This window comes from Mustela lutreola, chromosome 4, assembly GCF_030435805.1.
Source record: "Mustela lutreola isolate mMusLut2 chromosome 4, mMusLut2.pri, whole genome shotgun sequence".
Classification (NCBI taxonomy): domain Eukaryota; kingdom Metazoa; phylum Chordata; class Mammalia; order Carnivora; family Mustelidae; genus Mustela; species Mustela lutreola.
The window spans coordinates 176,306,210-176,329,849 of NC_081293.1; the positions used below are offsets into that span (position 1 = coordinate 176,306,210).

At 37.2% G+C, this 23,640-nt stretch overlaps 1 pseudogene; it reads right to left on the bottom strand.

Annotated features, from left to right (window-relative positions):
• Positions 1–1,218: 1,218 nt before the first annotated feature.
• On the bottom strand, positions 1,219–13,382 carry LOC131830210 (developmentally-regulated GTP-binding protein 1-like; annotated as a pseudogene).
• Positions 13,383–23,640: the final 10,258 nt, after the last annotated feature.

Below are 23,640 nucleotides of genomic sequence, written 5' to 3' on the forward strand. Positions count from 1 at the left end.
TGGAATGGAACTTAAAGAGCTCATGACTCTGGGATGCACACCTGCAATGTTTAGCAAGTATTGTGGTAGCACTTGACATATCATATAGTACAAATGCCATCTGGTTCAAGGAACAATTGCTAACGGTCACATAGGGATCTTGCAACACGGGGTGCATAGCTCAGGACAACTTACAATCATTACAGAGAACAGGACTGAAAGCAAATATTTTACCAATGAAGGCTCAGGAGCATTTGATAGGGTTTTGTAAATACCCAATTCTTTTATTGTATAGATGAGAACACTTGAGACCAAAAAAATTATGGGTCTTGACTCGAGGTTAAATGACCGGACTGTAAGCTCTATGTTAACTGCTATATCCCATTGCATAGTAGAGTTCATTGCAGATGGCAGAAGTTTTCTGAAATGTTGCTGAGTGAATGAATGAGTGAATTGGCCAGGGCCACATGGGTAATGACAGCCAAAATGAGAATTACAGCTTTCACCTCCCAGTTCAGTGATCTGATCCAGTGTGTCTAAGACTGTATGTCACATTCTTATCAATGCTCTATGAATAATTCATTATGTGGCACAAAGCACAAAAGGTCATGAACACATTCTAGAATTGAATATATTAAGGATTTACCTTCTGTTTTGTAACAGTTCCTATCCATCATATTCATAAATCAAACATGATATATTTGGGTTGCCATAAAGCTTATATTTATCTTAATATATTTCTGTAAATAGAGTTAAAAACAACAAAGTTGGTCTTAGAAGAGCTTTTGTAAAAATTTTTTCTTTTTTGGTAGTTATTATATTTTGCCATTTTCTTCAGTAATAAAACACATTTAGGTTTGTCTTTATTTCCTACTAATTAAGTAATGAAAGGCAAAACTTTAAATGAGTAATTACTGATGTATCTTGTATGCATTGAAATCAGAGTGAGCACTGTCACTGAAAGGTTATGTCACTCACAAATTCATTAAACATTCATTAACCTCACCTCAGGTATAGGTGTCCTTGTTTACACATTTTAGATTTGCATACACATGTCCTGAACAAGATTTCAAAAATGTTTATAACCCTATGACCACCATAATTATGAATCCCCAGGTATTTGTGAAATCCTTACCCAGTGTGACTTTTATTTTTATGCAGTTCAGTATACAAAGTGACACTAAGATAAGACAATAAAGTTTCAGCGTGGGTGTCTCCATCTTCCTTCTATGATTCCTCCTATGATCTTGTGGCCAGACCCAGAAGGGACCTGGGATAGAAGGCTTGGTCATGGGGAAAGCTGCTGTGATTGGCCTGGCTGCTGGGGAAAGAAGAAGGCTTCAGTTTTTCACAATGAATGACATTTTCATTCTCTAATGCATGGTCTTAACCCAGTTATTGAGAATCGTGTTTCACAGAGAGACACCCCCTACCCCCCGACTAAAAGACGTTTAATTCTTTGATAAGATTCTTGTGAATATTTGTGTGGAAATCCTCCATGTGATCCTGGGGTAAGGTGGCACTATTGGAGGTGTGTAATCTGGCAACTGCGCTTTGGGCTTGGTGAAAGCCTCACTAGTTTTTGTAAGTACCATATATTTTCCAACAGGTCACCAAAATTCCAGCAGTGATAGGCAGAGATAAATGCATAGTGAGGCACTTTATAGATGATATCCAATTCTTCAATGGAGATCTGATAGATCTTATTTAACACATAGATACAAAGGATAGAAACTCTATTTCCTTCCACCATGTCAATGAAGTCATGTACTGTGGCATCACTGTCAGAGCCACACCGGCATTACTAATTTTATATTCAGCCGGAATGTTCCGCACAATTTGAGCATCCAGCTCACTTTGAGGGCAAGTGACAGTGAGATCGATGCTTTCCTTACCTCCTTCTTAAAGCCAATGTTGAGGGGCTTGCTGTTCAAGTGAATTCTAAAGCGTCCCAGCTTGTATTCAGTGATCTTCTCATGTCCCAGTGGCTTCAGGACATCCAGAGCAATCGCGATCAGGTCACACACCCAGGCCACTACAATGACTTCCTTTACCTTTTTTCATTCTTGGCACCCTCATGGATAACTGGGAGATCCAGAAGCTGGGTCTTGGCACCTTTGTATGTGATGACACCAGGAACTGTGGCGAGAGTGGTGAACTCAGGCTTCATACTGAAATATACCGCTGCCAGTCACTGAGCCGTGTTGACTTCTCCACAGATGGAAAATCCACAAACCCAGTATTTGTGCATCACCGGTCTTGGCCACATCTAAATCTTCTCCTAGCCCACTACCACCACCTTCTGGAGTAATGAGTTCTCTGCAAAGTTTAGAAAGGCAAGCCTTAATCAGGCTTAGGTAGTGTACGATTGCCTTGTTTTTCTGGAGTCTGAGCCATCTCAGCTTCCATCTCTAAGATCTTGGTTGAAGTGCAGCTCCTGGTGGCGAATCCCAGGGGGTGCAGTGGTCTCTACACCATCTCCTGTCCCACACCTGGTGCAGATCAGCCAGTTTCATCAGGTGCTAATGCAACTCACTGAGGAGGTGCTTTCTACTTCCAGTGAGAGTTACACCTGTGAGGCTCATGCAGAGACGCAGTGTGGAGCATTCTCCTCCCCCTTCCCCCAGCCAGCTTCCCATTTTTAAAAGTTGGTTTTTGGGTTTTTTTTCTTGGTGATTTCTTCATTGGGGAAGGGGATGCATCATTCACTGTGGAGCTTGGTCCTGGTCCCCATGTGCACACAGGTTTGTATTGCTGAACTCTGCTCACTGAATAAAACAAAGCAGAAAGACGAGCTTATTGCAAGGGTTTTGACCTGCAAACTGGGAAACTCAAGGCTATGGGAGCTGTGAATTCCGAGTTGCTCACAGACTAAAGGGCTTTTTTTTTTTTTTTTTAATGAATTTATTTATTTGAGAGAGAGAGAGAGAGAGAGCGTGAGCGAGCCCGTGAGTGGGGGGAGGGGTAGAAAAACAGAGGGAAACTCTCAAGCAGACTCTTGGAGGAGCAGGGAGGCAGTGCTGGCTCTATCCCAGGACCCTGAGATCACAACCAGAGGCAAAATCAGGAATTGGTTGCTTAACTGACTGAGCCACCAGGCTCCCCCAGACTAAAGGATTTTAATAAGGCAAATGCAGAATCTTCCCTAGTTGTGGTCTTTTTCCTTATTTGGATCAGGGTAGCCCAATCAGTGGAACAAGGAAGTCCCAAGATGACATAACAGACTTGGTGTTTGGCGATTGGCTGGCATCCTTTGCTGATTTTTGAGAAGAGCTGTACATTTCTGTAACTTAGGTAAGTTTGTTTTGTTTTTCTTTAATGTGACTGTACTGGCCAACTTCATTTTGTCCTTAACATAAGTGACTCCATTTTTGTTCTAGTTCTACAATATGCATATGTGTATATACACACCACAGGAGGTCAGAGATCTGATGGGTTGAGAAACTCTAGCTCTTTTGTAAATGAGCGTATTAGAAAGAGGCTGATTCTAACAGATGGGTGGCTGTACCCCTACCCTGGTGGGAAGCCAGCTCTGTCTGCATGTCTGGTATAGCTAAAGCACTGGGGGTTGGTTGGAGGTAACTAGACATGGAGAGGAGCTTGGGTGGACATAGAAGCTCCATCCCTCCCTCTCTGTTGTGGATTGGTGGCCAGGTTTAGCCCTGCCCTGGAGGCAGGTCACTGGGCTCTGTGGGGACAGGGCCTGAAGACTCCAAGGGCTCCATGGGACCACTCCTTGGGCCCTTCTGATGCCATGCTTGTCAGAGTCCATGACTCTTCATCTTTCATAATTTATATTAATCAAATGTTTGGAGGGGGAATGAGAAATTGAATCATTTGTTACAATAATTAATAGCAACTTGGCTATTGATGTCAATTATATTGCTGTCCCTTTCACTCTTTCTCCTATAGGAGACACTAAAGGGTATAGAAAGTAGACACTAAAGTGGTGATTTAACAATTGTCACATTATCTGTGATTTTTGAGATGTGACGGGGAAAGGAAAGGTCACACAATTTAGAGTAGGGGAACACTAACAATTTGTTTTTTTAATATAGGGTTTTATTCTGAATATTGTGGGGATTTAGATTTGCAGTTAATATGAGAGAAGAGTTTGAATTTTGTTATGAAAGGGACAGTTTATTCACATAGAGAAAGAGTATATTGATTTGTAGGAATTACTATGTGGTGATTTAGAATAAATTTTGCCAAAAAACCCCACAAAAATCCTTAATTTCAAGATTTGGAAGGGCTTGGCTGGTATAAACAATGTAACAAGTTTTTACCTAATCACTTAATAGTTTTTAAAGATGTGCTTGAAGGCGACATAGAGACCCGCAGACAAGATGATTCTAAAGATGAGCAAACTTTTAGCTTCTTATAACAAGGTAATAGAAGATTCCTACATAGCAGTTGCACAAATAATTAGCACAATTCTGTTTGAAATTTAGCAATGGCTTAGAACACAGAGGCATACTTATAAAACTAATTAACATTCATCTAGCAGTGTAAAATTAATAGTTAATGTAATTTGGAGTAGAATCAGAATTTAGAAATCTCTCTAAGAGTTGGAAATAATGGGCTCAATTTGATAAGAAAGAATTTATATGAAATGTTTAGGATGGACAAATTCATAGAGACAGAAAGTAGATGTTACTAGGGCCTGGAGGAAGTGGGGAATGGGGGGTGATTACTAATGAATGTCTTCTGTTTGGAGTGATGAGATGTTTTGGAATTAGTTAAGGGTAATGGTTGAATAATTTTGTAAATGTACTAAAACCTAAATGTACACTTTAAAAGAATGAATTTTATGGTTAGTGAATTATATCTCAATAAAAAGTTTCGAAAGATATTTATGGCTAATAAACTGGGAATAGAACAAAAACTTATGAAAAACAGAAGGAAACTGAGCACAGTAAAGAGTTTTTTAAATCTTGCACAGGTAGCCAGGCAAGACTAGTTGCATTTAAAGTAACTTATGCATTAAAAAATGAATAAAATAAAAGTATATTATCTCCATTATTGTTTGGCATTGTTTTAGATATTCTAACCATGACATGTGCTTTAAATATTCTAACATGATATGTATCATATTTAAATACTGGAAAAGAGAAGGCAATGCTATATTCAGTGCAGATAATTTGGTTGTCTACAGAGAACACTGCAAGGATTTAAAATGAAAACATTTATTTTTATTTTATTTAAACATAGTTGACACACAATGTTACATTAGTTTTACAGGTGTACAAAATAGCGATCTGACAAGTCTATACATTATGCTTTGCTCACCACAAGTGTAGCTACCATTTGTCACTGTGCAGCACTATTACAATGCTGCTGAATATGTCCCTTATGTTGTGGTTTTCATCCCCATGACTTATTCATTCAAAATGAAAACATTTAAATTTGAAATTGAAAGAATTCAAAAAGGTGGACGGATTAAAGAAAAGAATTGTTTTTAAAAAAATCAACAGCTTTCCTATATGCTATAAACAAAACAATATAACAGAATATTAAATGGAAAAGAGAACTCATTCACAATAACAGTCTAAATAATAAAATACTCAGGAGTTAAATTCATAATCTCTGTGCAAAGATAAAACCCTCATATGGGCCTCAGAAATGGATAATCGTAGAAAAACTGATTGAAACAATTTATTTTTATTTTTATTTTTATTTTTATTGATTGATTGATTGATTGACTGAAACAATATTTTGGTACAGAATTTTTCTAAGTAAAGAAACTAGTTTTTAGGTAGAGAATCCAAAACTTCTATCAGATTTACAACAGCTTTAAGAAACAAGAAATCTGGGGCGCCTGGGTGGCTCAGTGGGTTAAAGCCTCTGCCTTCGGCTCAGATCATGATCTCCGGGTCCTGGGATCAAGCCGTGCATTGGGTTCTCTGCTCAGCGGAGAGCCTGCTTCCCCCTTTTTCTATGCCTGCCTCTCTGCCTACTTGTGATCTCTCTCTATCAAATAAATAAATAAAATCTTAAAAATAAAAAAGAAACAAGAAAGTTTACATGTCACTGTCCATTAAGCAGCAGTGTCTATAATAGTGTAATAAGAATACACTGAGGAAAGTAGAAGAGTAGGTTGATAGACAAACAAGTTGCAATAGATAGATAAATGGAGGCAAATAGAAAATCAAAATGTCAGGAACTAGTATATTTAAGTATTTGGTTTGAGATAAAAGTGACATCTCAAAAAAGAGAAAAAATGAATTATTAAATGATCTCCAAGAAAATTATTTAGAAAAAAATAAAGGTTTTAAAAAATTTCTTTCCATACACCAGATTTCAGATTTATTTAAGAGTCTCTATAAAAATTAAAAAAAAAAAAAGAGTCTCTATAAAAATTAAATCTTAAAAGAGTACTGGAAGAAAATATAGGTTAATTTTTATGTAATGTATATCTTGAAGGCCTCCAACCATTATTAAGAAATGAATGTTCTTTTGAATACAGAAAAATACAGGAAACTTACATAGGGTATAAAAGGCAAATAACAAATTGGAAAAGCACTGCAATATATATGACAAGGTTTAATGTCCTCAATACAGAAAACACTCTGAAACACTTCAAAGAGAGAGATCAAAAGAAAAGTGATCGAAGGCCAAGAAGAAGCAATTTCTAAGAATACGAATAACCTGTAGACATATAAAATGTTCAAAAGTACTCATAACTGAAGAAATTCAAACTTAAATAACAATAATATAGTACTGGCTAATTTTAAGAAGTCTGATAATACCCAGTCTTTAAGCTGGAGTTAGGAAACAGACTTTTCCATTCATATACCGGTGATCAGGGTCTAAATTGCCATCATGTTTCTGAATGACAATTTGCCAGTATCTATCAAAAGCCTTAGAAATGTGGGTAAACTTTGACCCAGTAATCACTGTTCTCAGAATATATCCTGGGGAAATCATTATGTAAATGCCCACAAATGAATATTTGAGAAATATTTCTGCAGCATTTTTTATAATGGTGGAAATTTTAAACAGTGTCAAGTAGGTTAAATGAATTACGGCTGTGGCCATAGTAATTTCCCAAAATTGTCACAAAAATATTTCCAGTCCCACATGCTCTTCCTTAACCTTGTCCCTCCCCCGTTTGCAGTTGGAGTCTGTTTTGCCTTCTCCTGAATCTGAGTAGGACTTTCTGGCTCTCTCATTGAATAGAATATGCTGAAAGGGATCTTTAAAAGCAGTATGACTTTCCATCTGGTTCTGTCTCTTTTGGAATTTTTCCTCCCTCAAAACCCTGTTTGTTGTGTTTCCACATTGTGAGGAAGCACAGACTACATGGAAAGGTGACATGTAGGTGTTGGAATAGAAAGCCAGCATCTAGTGTTAATGTAAGTGAATGAGAGTTCAGATAAAATCAGCCTCCAGGCTTTGAGCCACTACAGCTGATTCTAAGTAGAGCAGAACTCTACTTTTGAGTTGTCTGATGAGCTATTCCAAACTGGAGATTTGAGAGCAAAAGAAAGACTGTTGTTTTGAGTTACTGCATTTTGAAGTAATTTTTTTACATTGCCAAAGTATCTTGAACAGTGTTGTTATATCTAAAACTGGAATATTGTGAAGCCATTTCACACAAAAATATATACAAATAAATATGTATCTTAAAAATTTAAAAATGTTTACAAAGTTACAGCTTGGAAATAGTTCATAAGATCATAGAATATATGTAATTACATGTTGTATGTGTGCACAAAAAATGCACATAAATATCCAATGGCCAGCATAGGTATGCATAGAAAAAGAGGTTGATAAAATATTTACCAAAACGGAAATGCTGGTTGTCTTCAAATGTTTGGAATAAAAGGGATGATTTATAATTAATTTTTATTCTTGTTCATCTTGTTGGCTTGTTATATTTTCTAATTTTTCTAAAAGTGGACATTGATCATTTGTTCAATAAAGATGAAACAAATTTGGACTTAAATTAAACACTGATGAAGTACAAAATATTGATGAACCTGGCTGAGTGCTGTTCATAAGAAAAAGACAGGAGCTTTAGTTGATTATAAGTTCAAAATCAGCCAACAGTGCACTGTAACTGCTGAAGTGTTAATGCAAAATTAGGTAGCAGTTACAAAATTTGAGACTCCAAAGCACTGAAGGCAATAGTCCTATTATATGACACACTGAACAGTTAAGTCTTTGAGGTATCACAGTTTAAGAAGAATGGCAACTGCATTTCTTCCAGAAGGGACTGACCCTAATGGCGGTAAGATCTGAAAGGAGGTTATGAGGCACAGTAGAAACATTAGGGAATCCTGCTGTGTTAGAAAAGAAAAAAAGAAAAAAGAAAAGAAGATGTAACAGATACAGGTGCAGTGAAATAGGTTTAGACTTCATCTGGATAATTTTAGAGAGCAAGATTTAAACAATAAGTAAAAACCTCAAAGAGATAGAGTCAGCTCAGTTGAAGACAATACTTCCTGTTAAATTGAGATATTCAAAAATTGACCAAAGAATTTAGTGAATCATTGTCTCTGGCATTGAGGTTCTTGGATGTCAGGGTGTTTAGATGAGAGTTCTGTACTTCATGAGGGGGTCTTCTGGGGGTATCATTTAAATTCCTGTTCCTGCTCCAAATCTTCAAGAGTCTCAGTCATAAGATCAGAGCCCCAACAATATACTCTCTGGGTGGGATTCTGTAAAATTGGCTCCTTAGCATACCTTTTTCTAGCAGGATAGCTTTCTGAATTCCCAATCTCTTTAATTAGTACAGCTGAGCTAAGTTTGGCAGTGATTTTTCTCAGAATTAAGGACTCCTATTTCTGAAGATGATGTATGTTTTAATTAAGTCTCCTCATTAAAACTTTCTAGCTTTGATTGTCAGTGTCTGTCTCCATGCAGCACTTAATAGATATCTGGCCATTTCTTCTTCAATCTGATTAATGTAGACAGCTCCTCTTAGTCATTCAGCCCCACAAAATGAATTTTAAGGCTTTTTCCCTCCAGATACGCTGAGCGTAGTTCTGGTTTTTTTTTTTTTAATTTTTTCAATTTATTTATTTTCAGAAAAACAGTATTCATTATTTTTTCACCACACCCAGTGTTCTGTGCAATCTGTGCCCTCTATAATACCCACCACCTGGTACCCCACCCTCCCACACCCCTACCACTTCAAACCCCTCAGATTGTTTTTCAGAGTCCATAGTCTCTTATGATTCACCTCCCCTTCCAATTTACCCCAACTCCTTTCTCCTCTCTAATACCCCTTGTCCTCCATGATATTTGTTATGCTCCACAAATAAGTGAGACCATATGATAATTGACTCTCTCTGCTTGACTTATTTCACTCAGCATAATCTCTTCCAGTCCCATCCATGTTGCTACAAAAGTTGGGTATTCATCCTTTCTGATGGAGGCATAATACTCCATAGTGTATATGGACCACATCTTCCTTATCCATTCGTCCGTTGAAGGGCATCTTGGTTCTTTCCATTTATGTGCTTCTTTTAAGTGGGGTTCTTGACACACCTTAAAATTCTGGCTAGCAACAGATAGAAGATTTTATCAAATTGTTTGAAGAAAAAAATATATTTTCCTTCCTTATCAGCAATTATGAGAAAACAATTTAAATGGAAAATTTGAAAGAAAAATTTTTTTATTTAGAAAGGAAGACGAAAATAAATTCTACGAGTTATGTTAAGACCCATGCAATTTTCCTATCATGAGAATCCTTACCCCTGACCTTGCCCTCTCACTCATGTTTAGCTAGCACTGATGGATTTCAGGAGGTATGTATTTATAATAAACCATCACTCTACCTTACTTTGTTAGAGTTTGGGCCAAATGGTCTACCTCCATTACGTCCTTCCATAGCTCTCCTTTGGTCTTCAAAACAGAAGGTAACAAGTGGATTGTGAAATAAGAGCAAAGTCCCAGAAAATACATGGTCCCCTTCTCTTGGCATTCATCTAGATACAGTCAAATAACTGAACCCAGCATGTGGCACTGAAAGGGAGATTTTATGGTACTTAAACAAAATAATAAAGTTTGATTTGTTGACTGTACTTAAAATGAAGGTAGGCAGTTCCTAATAATTCAAACAAAATCTTACATCATAATAATTTCTCTGCTATTCTCTGTGTATGAAATTCAGAAGAAGATAAAGATCCATTATAGATATTTAAATATTCCATTTACTAGAAATGATGTCTCTTTGGAATATATCTAATAAAACAAATTAAAGCATTTTCTGTGGAAATTTAAAAAGACAAATCCCCATTTAAAATATAAATAATAAGCAAAAAGAAGATATATATATAAATGTGTGATATATTTGTCTTTACTAATCATTTAGAAAGCCTTTTCAGCAAAAGTCCCAGTGAAGATTATATGCAGATGATCTGTACTGTTTACTATCAGTCAAGATACAGATCATTTTCTAGTAAAATTATTCCTAGCTATAATCCATATTTGGCTAACTTTTCTTTACTAGTTGTAAAAATTCCTAAACTACTTGCCAAATGGGTGAAATGTCCTTTTTCTTATGGGGAGATCTATATAACGGTATGTGGAAGAGGAGGAATTATGCTGATTCTTCTCTGCCCTTTGGAAAAGGGCTTATCACTCAATTCCCACCAGTCTGTCCATTTGGTGGGCAGTCCTTGAATACTATGACATTTCATTGATAAAGCACCAGAGAAATTTTATCTCATTGACAGATATAATTATATAGAGACAAAAGAAAACAATCCTCCCCCTAAATAAAGGAAAAAACACCTACATTTTAGCTTAATAATATTCTCAAAGTGTAAAGGATTAGAAGATGAAGAGCGTGAAAGAACATGAGGTTCTTCATTTCCCTCTGCAAGTAGTTGCGTATTTACCTGAACTGTGCATTGATTGCTGCGTTTGGGAGCATCTCAAGTTTGTAAGTCAAATTTGTAGTCATTACTAAGCATATGTTGAGAAATCATGACCATGTTTTCAGATCTTGTCACCTCCTCTGCCTTTGCTCTGCCCCTATTCTTCTCCTTCTAGCTCAGCTTGTAGGAATGGTTGACTAGATGGGTTTTGGGTTGTGAAGACCTGGTCCCATCCTTATGAAGACCTGGTCTCATCCCAGCTCTATCACTCACCAGCATGCAAGTTGAACAAGTTGCTTAACATTCTTATGTTCTGAATTCTTTATCTTTAAAAATAGAGATAGGGGCACATGGATGGTTCAGTGCGTTAAGCCTCTGCTTTCGGCTCAGGTCATGATCTCAGGGTCCTGGGATCAAGCCCCGTTTTGGGCTCTCTGCTCTGCAGGGTGCCCACTTCCTCCTCTCTCTCTGCCTGCCTCCTCTGACGACTTGTGATCTCTGTCTCTCTCTCTATGTCAAATAAATAAAATGAAATCTTATTTAAAAAAATAAAATAGGGGGGACACCTGGGTGCTCAGGTGGTTGAGCAGCTGCCTTTGGCTCAGGTCATGATCCCAGCATCCTGGGATCGAGTCCCGCATCGGGCTCCTTGCTCGGCAGGGAGCCTACTTCTCCCTCTGCCTCTGCCTGCCATTCTGTATGCCTGTGCTCGCTCTCTCTCCCTCTCTCTCTCTCTGACAAATAAATAAAATCTTAATAAAATAAAATAAAATAAAATAAAATAAAATAAAATAGGGATAGTACTCCTGCCTCATGATTTTGGTGCAGATTAATAGACTAATGCTAGTAGCAAGCTTAGTGAAAAGCCTTGTGGAGGCCATGCTATAAGACTCAATGATTATTGAAATTACAGACATTATATAGACATTATTGCTATTATCTTAACAGTGTTTGGTATACACAAAGGAAAGAAATAGCAAACCTTGCTCTTTGCATGGATTCTGCTTTCCACTAGTTTATGTGTTACTGAGCAGAAATTTTCTTTTCTGTGTGTCTGTTGTTGCTACTTTTCATTTTTATGTATTTTAGCATTCTTTTCAGGAGAATAATGTACCCATCTTGAAGATTTAATACACAGAAGTGGCATCTGCCAGCCATATCCCAAAGAAACTAAATTTAATTTACAAGGTCCCAGTGTCGGAAATCTGAAAAGTATACCCCTACTTATAGGAATTTCTTTACAGGCATACCTCAGAGATATTGTGAGTATGGTTCCAGACCACCACAATAAAGTGAGTGTTGCAATAAAGTGAGTTAAATGAATTTTTTGGTTTCCCAGTGCATATAAAAGTTACATTTACACTATACTGTAGTCTGTTAAATATGCAATAGCACTGTTTAAAAAACAATGTACACGTCTTAATTAAAAACTACTTCATTGCTGAAAATTGTTAACTATCATCTGAGCTTTCAGCAAGTCATAATCCACTGATCACAGATCATCATAAAAATATAGTAATCATGAAAGGGTTTGAAATGTTGTGAGAATTATCAAAATGTATTACAGACACACGAACTGAGCAAATTCTTGGAAAAATGGTTCTGGTAGTCTTGCTCTACGTAAGATTGGCACAAACCTTCCATTTGTGAAAAATGGAATATCTGCCAAACACAGTAAAGACAAGCACAAGAAAATAACATATGCTTGTATTCAGTGACCCAAAATTCTCTTTGTCTAGTAAAAGTATTTCAAAGAAAACAAAATATTTTTTCTTTTTCTTTTTTTTTAAGATTTTATTTATTTATTTGACACAGAGAGATCACAAGTAGGCAGAGAGGCAGGCAGAGAGAGAGAGGAGGAAGCAGGCTCACTGCTGAGCAGAGACTCGATCCCAGGACCCTGAGATCATGACCTGAGCTGAAGGCAGCGGCTTAACCCACTGAGCCACCCAGGTGCCCCAAAATATTTTTTCTTAGGACATAATTTATACATTATGATTTCTTTACGTTTCAAGAAAACACCAAGCCATTGAAGCAAAGTTAAGTGAAGAATCTAGGTTCATTTATAAACTTGATAATATCAATGATTCCTAAACCTGGTTAGTTTGTCAAGACACTCTGGAAAGGTAGTTTGTTTGTTTGTTTGTTTAAAGATTTTATTTATTTATTTGACAGAGATCACAAGTAGGCAGAAAGAGATAGGGAAGCAGGCTCCCTGCTGAACAGAGAGCCTGATGTGGGGCTCGATCCCAGGACCCTGGGATCATGACCTAGCCGAAGGCAGAGGCTTTAACCCACTGAGCCACCCAAGCGCCTCTGTTTGTTTTTTTAAAGACTTCTGTAAACTCTGGATCCATTGGTTGCTGATCAGGTGCAGGAGGACCTGAGGATGTGGTTACAGTGTGGACTAGTGGAGATCTTGCCCTCTAGGCAAGAGGCCATGGGAATACCAGACAAGGATTAAAGCTGAGAACATTTCAGATGATGAGACCCATGGCACATCCTTCCTCTTGCTCTGAGACTCTGAATTTCATCCTGACTTCTCTGAATTTCTTTTGCCATTGCCATCGCCATGTTTCTCAAAGGGTAAGAATCCTTGGGCTGTGAAAGGATATGGCCCCAGAGGCAGCAGAAGAGACCAGGAGGCATAGGACCAGAAATAGGCAGATATCTTCTAAGCTTAACCACTCTACTCAGTGAATATACCTGAAACAGGCAACTGCTTTAAAGATACCTACTTCATTCTGAGAATACGGCTGTGTTAGGGAGGGTTTAAAGGATTATTCTATTATAGAGAGCTCATCCATACAACCTCCAGACTGTTAACTCTCTTTGGTGTTTTGAAGTCCTGATACACCTTCCAAAGGAGATGTTTTCATAATTCTGAGACTGTTCGAAGTCTGACGGCGGTAGAATCGCCTTCATTTTGTGGTACTTGGAAAGAATCTGTCCTTCCTTCAGTTTTCCACATTTCAGCAAATGTAGTGTGAGCATACATTCCGCTGTGCCTGGTGTTAGAGTGTGCAAAATGGCCACAGAACTTCACAGTAGCTCTCACCAAAAGTGGAAGTGTGGTTTTCCACCCCTTAAACCGAGGGTTAACTTTGTATCTTTCTTTGACACATTGAATGTAGTAGAAACGATGACTCATATAATTTACGAGCCTAGGCCTCAAGAGGTCTTGTAGCTTCAACTTTTGTTGTTTGTAGAGCCCTGTTGCCACTCTGAGTCAGCCAGCCTGATGGATAATGAGACACCAGTGACATTTGCTCCAATATCCCTGGCTGACAACAACCAGACATATGAGTCTATAGTGGTTCAAATTGATTCAAAGACCATCTTAGATTACTTACCCCGCTTCCGACTGGCTTTCTCCAATCTGCCTGTGAGCCCAGAGGAAATCCTCCAAGCAGGCTCAGACCACAAAATGCTTCTAACTGACTCTGAGAATTGAAATAGCTGAATAGAAATGAGCTGAGTAAGTGTTGTTTAAATCCAGTGACAAGTATGTTACAGGAAAAGCTAACAAATACACCTGGGACAGTCCTAGTGTAGCCCTGTCATCATAGAGTAACTATTAGGAATACCTGCTTTTATTCTCAAAACTATCTTTGTCTGAGTAAAAGTTATAAAGTCTCCTTAAGCAGGTAGTACCATCATCTACTTACTTGCCAAGCAAATTTTACATTGAAAAAATGTAAATTAGAATCTCTCTGATTTAAACCCCTTAAGTGAATTCCTATGTTATTGAGAATAAAATTCAAACTCTTCCAGAATCTATAGTCTTATATATTCTGTCCCCATTCCTATCTTTATGGTTTTTGACTCGTGCCATTCTCCCTCTGCTTCTACTGTTCCATGCACAGGCCTCCTTTTTGCTCTGTAAACAGCTGCACTTCTTTCTTAAAACCTCAGGGACCGTGTTTTTCTTTCTGCTTGTGAGTTCTTCCTTCTGCTCTACATGGGCTACTGCTTTTACTCCTTGAGTGCTGGGCTCTAAGAGACCCAACCTCCGTCTTAAATACAGCAAACTCTACCTGGACACCATATAATTTATTGGAAATGTTATTTAAACAACAAAGTTGATCCACACGATACCGTCAGTTTCTCCCAGTAACAAGTAAGTTCCTCGAGAGGATGACATTGCAAGGTCTTTGAGGAGCACCTGGCAGAGAGAAGCTAAATAACTATTTGGTGAATAAATGATGTATGCTCAACTCTGAGCTTAGAAGGCTCAGATCCTGGATTTGAGGGTCTCCTCTTCCGTTTCTAGAGGGTTTTGTTTTGACTCAGTCACTTAGCCTGGCGGCACTTGCTTCACCATCTTGAACATTAAAAAACCTGGATATTAAATGTGGTAGTAAATGGAAGAGTGCAAGGTCAGCTGGAATGTGTCGGTAAATGTCAGCTATCGCTGTTCACCCACATCTCCCCAAATGAGGTGAGGCTTTTTACACCAGATAAATACTTATTTAACATGTGTTTTGGATAGGGATTGGGTGCTTTCCTTATGGTTCAGGGTTGCCTATACTTAGCTCAAAAGCAAGCAAAGCACTGCCAATCCCATCTCATCCCATCCTGTGCATTATGATTTCTTCGGTGAGCCTGATTGAATTGAAGGCAAAACAAGCAGTTGTGGCTCCTCTGATTGTCAGTCTCCCATCATGTATTTCTTGTCCATCAGATTACAGCTTTAAAGAAAAAATTAAGGCATTTTGAAACAGACAAGTAGATTTTTTTTAATACAGGTGTTTTCCCCTTTCAACTGAAACAATACCTTGAACTGATATATCATCATCCTACCTCAATCTAGTTTGAAAATGATGAGATTTGCTCCTGACCGGATGTTGAATGATTATAAAACCGGAATTATGGAGATCAAGAACTGGTGCTGTCTTCAAAGCAATACTGAATACCAGTTACTCCTGATAGACGGGGCACCATGCAGCTTTCTATTAATAAAGTGACTAGTGAGCAGTTATATATTACAGTGAGAATACATTTCACAGGGGCCGTTTAAGATGAACATATAAAATGATTCAAAGAAAAGGAAACAAACTCTATTTTTAGAATATGTTTTTCCCCAAAGCACAATCATAACACTTACAAAATAGGTATTTTTTTTTTGTGTTTATAAATTACCCTAAACACTCTGTTCAAACAGGACCGACCATGAGCGAGACTGTGGTATTGACATTTTGGGCCTTGGCTTTTCTCCCTTCAGTTGGAATCTCTTGCCAAGTAGAACATTAATAATGCACATTCAGGATAGGTAATATTTTTCCTCTTTTTTTTTTTTAACAGAAAGTGTAACATTGTACACAGCAATTCTTTCAGAAAGTACAAATATGTTTATAGTAAAATATCAATCCTCCTCTCACTGTAGACTCTTCATTCCCCCTGGAAGTAACCTCTGCTGAGTTTCTTTTACACATCTGTTCTGTGCATAGGCATACATATTTTACATGCATTTAATGATATTTATCTTAAGCATTACGAAGCGTCTCTTGTCCCCCAGGCAGTTCTCTCCTTTGGAAACTGTCTTAACCATCATAACAGTCTTAACAGTTTGTTTTATCTTATATAAATATATAATTGCAAAATATTATTTAAAATAATAAGATAAAATATATTTTATCTTAACCTTTGTTTATCTCAGCTGCCTCCTCTATATCTTAAATATTAAAAAACCTGGATATTAAATGTGATAGTAAATGGAAGAATGCAAGGTCAGCTGGAATGTGTCGGTAAATGTCAGCTACTGCTGTTCATCCGCAAGTTAACCCAACTCGAGAGAGTTAATTTGGGATTAACTCATAAAGCTCCTGGAAGAGTATCTGGCACAAGGGAGCCATTCTGTGTCCGCTGTTATTGTCTTCACATTTTTGCCCAAGATCTTGTATCACTGATTGACATAAGTACATCTTAATAAGCATATTTAAATTTTGAATCCAAATGATTTCATCTCAAAATAAAAAAAAGAAGTTCTGTGGTACAGACTATAAGAAGCTTCACACATAGAAAAATTCTTACCAAATTGAAAAGAGAATTAAAAATCCTTTAAGCATGAACTTAGAATATGCAGGTTATTTACTATAGAGCTAAATTTACCTTTCTTTAGATGCCTTTGCTCTAATGCTAGATGTTGGAGGAAGATGAAGTAATATAGATAAGGACTTTCTTTGTCTCTACTCGTTTGTTCATTTGTTCATTTAAAAATATATGTAATGAAAAAAAATGCGTACTGTGTACTTACACAAACCTTGGTGAATCAGAGGCAAATAATAATCACAGTCCCTATTACTGTGGGGTTTCCAGGATGGTGGGGACAAAGTTTATCAGTGAAATAATTATGTACACAATATTAGTAACAGAAGGTGAAATGCAAGATATATCTCTGTGTGTGTATGTGTGTGAATTACCGAGTCCAGTATAGGGTGTGAAGGAGACCCTTTCAGTGGAATTTTGAAGGAGAAAGGTTTTGATCTAATAATTTTATTTCAAGCCAATTTGTCATTCAATTCTGAAGGCAACTGAGAGTTATTTTCTGTTATTGAAAGGATTATAAAATATACCTCTCATATACTTCCCTAAAACATACTTATGGATGATATATTCCAACAGACCTCTTTCTCATTTTCTCTTTTTCTTGACAAGGCTCTTCTTCTTCCTGTCCATACAGAAATCTGCAAAATCAACATAGAATACTAACAGAAATTTCTATTTACTTTATCTGATTTCTTATGAACTAGAGTTTGTATTCCTTTATGCCATTGTGCTTTTAGTTTTAGTGTGTATTATTAATAATTATTTTAATGTCGCTGGACTTGTGGTATTTCTATGAAAATAAAAACAATGGTTATAGTCCACATACTAGAATTTATTTGCTCTTTCTCCTACTGTTATATATTTTGATATTATAAATGTAAACTCCTGGGGGCGCCTGGGTGGCTCAGTGGGTTAAGCCGCTGCCTTCGGCTCAGGTCATGATCTCAGGGTCCTGGGATCCAGCCCCATATTGGGCTCTCTGCTCAGCAGGGAGCCTGCTTCTCTCTTTCTCTGCCTGCCTCTCTGTCTACTTGTGATCTCTCTGTCAAATAAATAAATAAATAAATAAATCTTTAAAAAAAAATAAATGTAAACTCCTTCTGTATGACAATATGCTGCAATGAATAAATGTGTGCACCTATATAATTTTTCACTTGTGCAGGTATATCTGAAAAATATCATATGTTGGATTATTGTACTGGAGGTTTCTTTAATTTTGATAGTTATTGCCAAATTTTTGCTCATAGTAATTGCACTAATATATATTCCAATCAGCAATGTGTGAAGATGCCTGTTTTCCCATCATCTTACTAATGGAGTGTTTTCTCAAACTTCCCAGTTTTTGCCAATATGATAAGACAAAGTGGCATCTCAAAGTAGTTTAATTACATTTTTCATTAAAGATTATTTTGAGCATCTGTTTATGTGTTTAAAAGTTACTTGCATTTCATTTTCATGACCTTTGCCTGTTTTTCAATTTTTCAATTTATTTTTAGCCACTAATATATTCTAGTAAGAGGTCCTTTGTCTGTGAAAGAATTACAAATATTTTTCCTGGGTTGCCTTTTGGGTTTGATTATGGTATTTCTTGACATGTAGAATGCTTGCTTGTTTGTTTAATGTAGTGAAAATTATCAATCTTTTCTTTGAGGACTCTGGATTCTGAGTGATGGTTAGAACATCCTTCTCTATTCCAGGTTTATGGTTAAATTTATATATGAAACTCCATATGAAACTCCAAACTCTCCTTTTTCTGTTTGTAATCAAATTTTTGCTTGTAATTATCATTTGTGAAATATGTCAGAAAAGAGTCCACCCTGATTTTACTGCAGAATTCCTGGGGAGCAGAAATTGGAGTCTAAGCTCTGTGAAGTAAATTGGGCCCTGGTAGATGACTGTACCTTTGAAGAAAGATCCCAGAGGATCAAGCTAAGAGCGAGGGTGAAGTGTATATAAAGAGGCCTTCATAGAGACTGAAATTAGTCCTGAAACATTTCCATTTCTGGGAGATGATGAAGATAATCCCATGTTTATAGAGCTCCTGGCAGAAACAAAAGATAAATCACTTCTAGAAGAAGCTGATGTCATCTTAAGCCCCAACTGAAATTATTTATACAACCAGTTTTGCAAGTACAGTGTCTGGAACAAAATAAAAAATATCCAAGGTTATCAAGGCATGTGAAGAGGAAAGACTGATTGAAAGAAACACTAAGAAACAGGCAACAGGAAAGACTCATCAAAGATCCTGAAATAACAAGTTGATTGAGCTAAAGGAGATTTTAAAAATTTTTATTTTATTTTTTAAAAGATTTTATTTATTTATTTGACACACACACACACACAGAGAGAGAGAGAGAGAAGGACCACAAGTAGGGGAAGTGGGAGAGGGAGAAGCAGGCTTCCTACTGAGTAGGGAGCCCGATGCAGTGCTCGATCTCAGGACCCTGAGATCATGACCTGTGTAGAAGGCAGATGCTTAAAGACTGAACCACCCAGGTGCCCCAGGCTAAAGGAGATAAAATATGACCTTAAACATTTGGCAGAGAATTGAGGCACCTGGGTGGCTCAGTCTGTTGAGTATCCAACTCTTGATTTCCGCTCAGGTCATGGTGCCAGGATTGTGAGACGGAACCCTGCATTGAGCTCCATGCCCGGCGGAGTCTGCTTCTCTTCCTCTTCCTTCCCCTCTGCCCCTCATCCCCCATGAGTGCTTTCTTTCTCTCTCTCTCAAAATAAATAAATAGAATCTTTTAAAAAATTGGACAGGATTAGACACTATCCAAAACTGATATTTTAGGACTAACAAATATAATAACCAAATTTAGAAATAAACAGCAAAGTTTTAACAACATATTAAATACAGATGAGGGCACTGTTTGTGAATAGTTCAGAAGAAAATATCAGAATAAGCATGGACAGGTCAACTGAAAATAAGTAAGAGAGTGTAAGGCACATAAGTGGGGCATTCTTATGTAAATAAGGCTATTGAGAGAAAGAGAAGAAAGGGAATATAATATTTTTTTAAAAGATCATTTATTTATTTACTTATTTTTTAAAAATTTTATTTATTTATTTGACAGAGAGAGATCACAAGTAGGCATAGAGGCAGGCAGAGAGAGATGGGGAAGCAGGCTCCCTGCTGAGCAGGGAACCTGATGCGGGGCTCCATCCTAGGACCCTGGGATCATGACCTCAGCCAAAGGCAGGCGCATAACTGATTGAGCCCCCCAGGTGCACCAAGAGGAATATAACAAGAAAAATATAAGAAAATGTTAAGTGTATAGCTGACTAAATAAAGATGAAAGAAGCAATGATCACAGGCAGGTGACTGTTTTCTAGAAAATTATGTGATCTCAAAGATAATGAAATAGTAACTTGAAAATGCCAACAAGAATCCTTTATTGAGAGAAGCATTTCATTGAGAATGAAAATGAAATAAATAAATTTTTGAATGAACAATAACTGCACATTTGCCATCCGTAACCCAGACCCAAAGAAAATGTTAAAAGGGTTTTATTCAGGCAAAGAAAAACTGTTTTCTGATGGAAACTCAAAGATGCATGAGGAAATAAAGAACAGTGGAAATGGAAAATATGTGGTCAGACCCCTTTAATCTCCATTTTAATTTTAACCAATGTTCCGTAATAGACGATTTCAGTCTCACTTTTTTTTTTTTTCATTATTTCTCCAGCAATTTCCCAAGTAGATCTTCAAAGAAGTTCATGGAAACAATAACTTGACCGGGATATTGTTCAGTGTTGATTATTCTGGTTCACTTTTACTAGTATATGTATTCAGCAAACATTTTTTTAGAATTGCATATTTAAATATTACAGTTTTTTCTTTTCATGTTTTGCTTTGGAGACTCCAGTTACACACATACTGGCACATTTTGCTTGTCTTCTGTACTTATTACATTTAATTTTCCTCAACTTTCTTTAACTCCATTTCTTTATGTTGTATACTTACATTTGTACTCTTCAAGCCACTTACTATATTTTCATCAGTTTCTCTTCCCTTTGTGTTTCTTCAAAATTTGTCATTTCTGTAATCATTTTTATTCCTTCTACTTCTTTCCCAAGTTCTAACAGCTCACACATTGGTTTCCCTGTTGTGTCGCCATCTTGCCCTGAGTTCTTACGTTTCTCCTTGCTGACTTCCTTCACAAAAGAGATGACTTCATTAAGTCTTAATTTTAGTTGGGACAAAATAATTGGTACAATTTTCATCTTGTTTATGATGAACTCTTTTTGTCTGTTGGTAGCTTTTGCTGCCATGTTTCACATTTTTTATAGTATCCTCAAATACTTGATTTAGAAACTACTATCCCTCCCTGATCTCTTGCAATTTTGTTGGCTTATTCTTATTTTTACATGCTGTCCAATATTCAAATATTTGTCTTGAGTCAGAACTTCACTATGTGAAGTTTTGTGTAGGCGTTATGTGAGTTTATCATTTCCTCTCCTATATTTACGGGGTTTACATTGTGTGTCAGGTGTTGTGCTAAGCTTTGGGGATATAGCAATGAACAGTAAAAACAGGTTTTCTGTTTTCAAAGGGCTTATAAGATTAGTAGAGGAAAAAAATTAAATAAGTAGATTCAATACGGTGCATACTAAGTACTGTAAGAGAAGGAATATTGGATACTATGAAAACACATTTTGATAACATTATTAAATGTTTATATTCTTCTAGTGTGTCTTGCATAAATCCTATATTATGGGGCGAATCAAAGATTCTCCCGTAAGTGTTTAACATTTGAAAGAGTCATGAAAGGATCCCTAGAGGAAGGAAGTCTAACCTGAGATTTATATCTAACTTAGAGTGTTCTAAGCTGGTCTAACTCTTCATAACAATACATAGAGATCAGAGAAAGAGCAAAAGTATATAACATGGCAGATGAAGGAATTTTATTCCTGTGTTTCCATTTTATGAATCTGCCAATAGAGAAATCTCTGAAACTCCTCATTTTAGAAACAGGATTTGGATTTCATTTATTAATTTTTAAAGATTATTTATTTGAGAATGAGAGAGAGAGAAAGCAGGGGGAGGGGCAGATAGAGAGGGAGAGGCAGAGAACCTTAAGCAGACTCTGTGCTGAGCGTGGAGCCTCACACGGGGTTGATCCCATGACTCTGAGACTAAGACCTGAGTGGAAACCAAGAGTTCCATGCTTAACCCACTAAACCACCAAGGTGCCCCAACAACTTGGATTTTTTTTTTTAAAGATTTTATTTATTTATCTGACAGACAAAGATCACAAGTAGGCAGAGAGAGAGGGGGAAGAGAGAGAGGGGGAAGCATGCTCCCCACTGAGCAGAGAGCCCGATATGGGGCTCCATCCCAGGATCCTGGGACCACAACCCAAGCCAAAGGCAGAGGCACAACCCACTGAGCCACCCAGGCGCCCCAACAACTTGGATTTTAAATAGGATTTTTTAGCCCCCTTTAGGACTTTCTTCAGAAAGAGGAAAAACTGAGAAGGACATAAAAAAACTATTCTCTCTCTGTGAAAAACCTTAGATTAAAAAGTTAATACGCAGAGTTAGCAGATTTCAGGTAAAATATAATCATCTGGCTGATATTCCAATGAGGACTTGGAAAATTCTTTCTTTGGAAAATCCTTGTTGGCTAATGTCGCTGCTGGTTTTTTTTTTTTTTTTTTTTTTTTTTTAAACAAGTGGACAGAGAGGCAAGCAGAGAGAGAGAGAGGAGGAAGTAGGTTCCCTGCAGAGCAGAGAGCCCAATGTGGGACTCGATCCTAGGACCCTGAGATCATGACCTGAGCTGAAGGCAGAGGCTTAACCCACTGAGCCACCCAAGTGCCCCTCACTGCTGTTATTCTTAATAATGATCCCAATGTGAGGCCTTTCCCAGGATCTTTCCAGTCTTTGTCTTCTAGCATCTTCCCCCAGCTGAACTTAGAAGTTTAAAATGCAGGTATTCCTGGTGTTTCCAAAGTTTGTATTACAAACACTTAGTCTTTATGAAAGACCTGCGTTAGTACCTGTTTTTGCTAACCAATGGAAATCCGAAGAGGATTTTGCTTTTACAGAAAAAAAAGCAAAAATGGCATTCAACATTTGTTTTGCAGTGAGTGGTTACAGAGGCAGCGTGCACCCCAGCAGCAAGCGCGGCACCATTCAGCGCCTTCCTGAGGAACTACACTCAGAACTGCACTCAGCATCTCTGCATTAAGTCGCTAGGGCTTTGAACTGTGTCTGTGAACCTCTGTGTTTATCTCAATTTATTTTCTGCATCTGTTAGCAAGATGTATCCAAGGTATCAGCAACACCTATAAGAAGTTATTTTGTGAGCCTGGGAATGCTTAAACATTTTTTTTTTTACACAAATTTTACATAAATTTTTTTAATGTACATTACAAAGTAATAAATGACAATTTTTTTTATACTGTTGATCCTTGGATAACATGGGGGCTATGGGTACTGAGCCCCATGCAGTGGAAAATCTGCATATAAGGGTTGACTTCCCCAAAACTTAAATAATAGGCTGCTATTGATCGATAGTCTTGCTGATGACATATAGCTGATTGACACACATTTTGTATGTTGTATGTAATGTACCCAGTCTTCTCAGAAAAAAGTGAGCTAGAGAAAAAAAAATTAAGAAAATCATAATAGAAAATACATTTACAGTGTTGTACTCTATTTTTTAAATTTTTTAAAAAAGATTTTATTTATTTATTTGATCACAGACAGAGATCACAAGTAGGCAGAGAGGCAGGCAGAGAGAGAGAGGAGGAAGCAGGCTCCCTGCTGAGCAG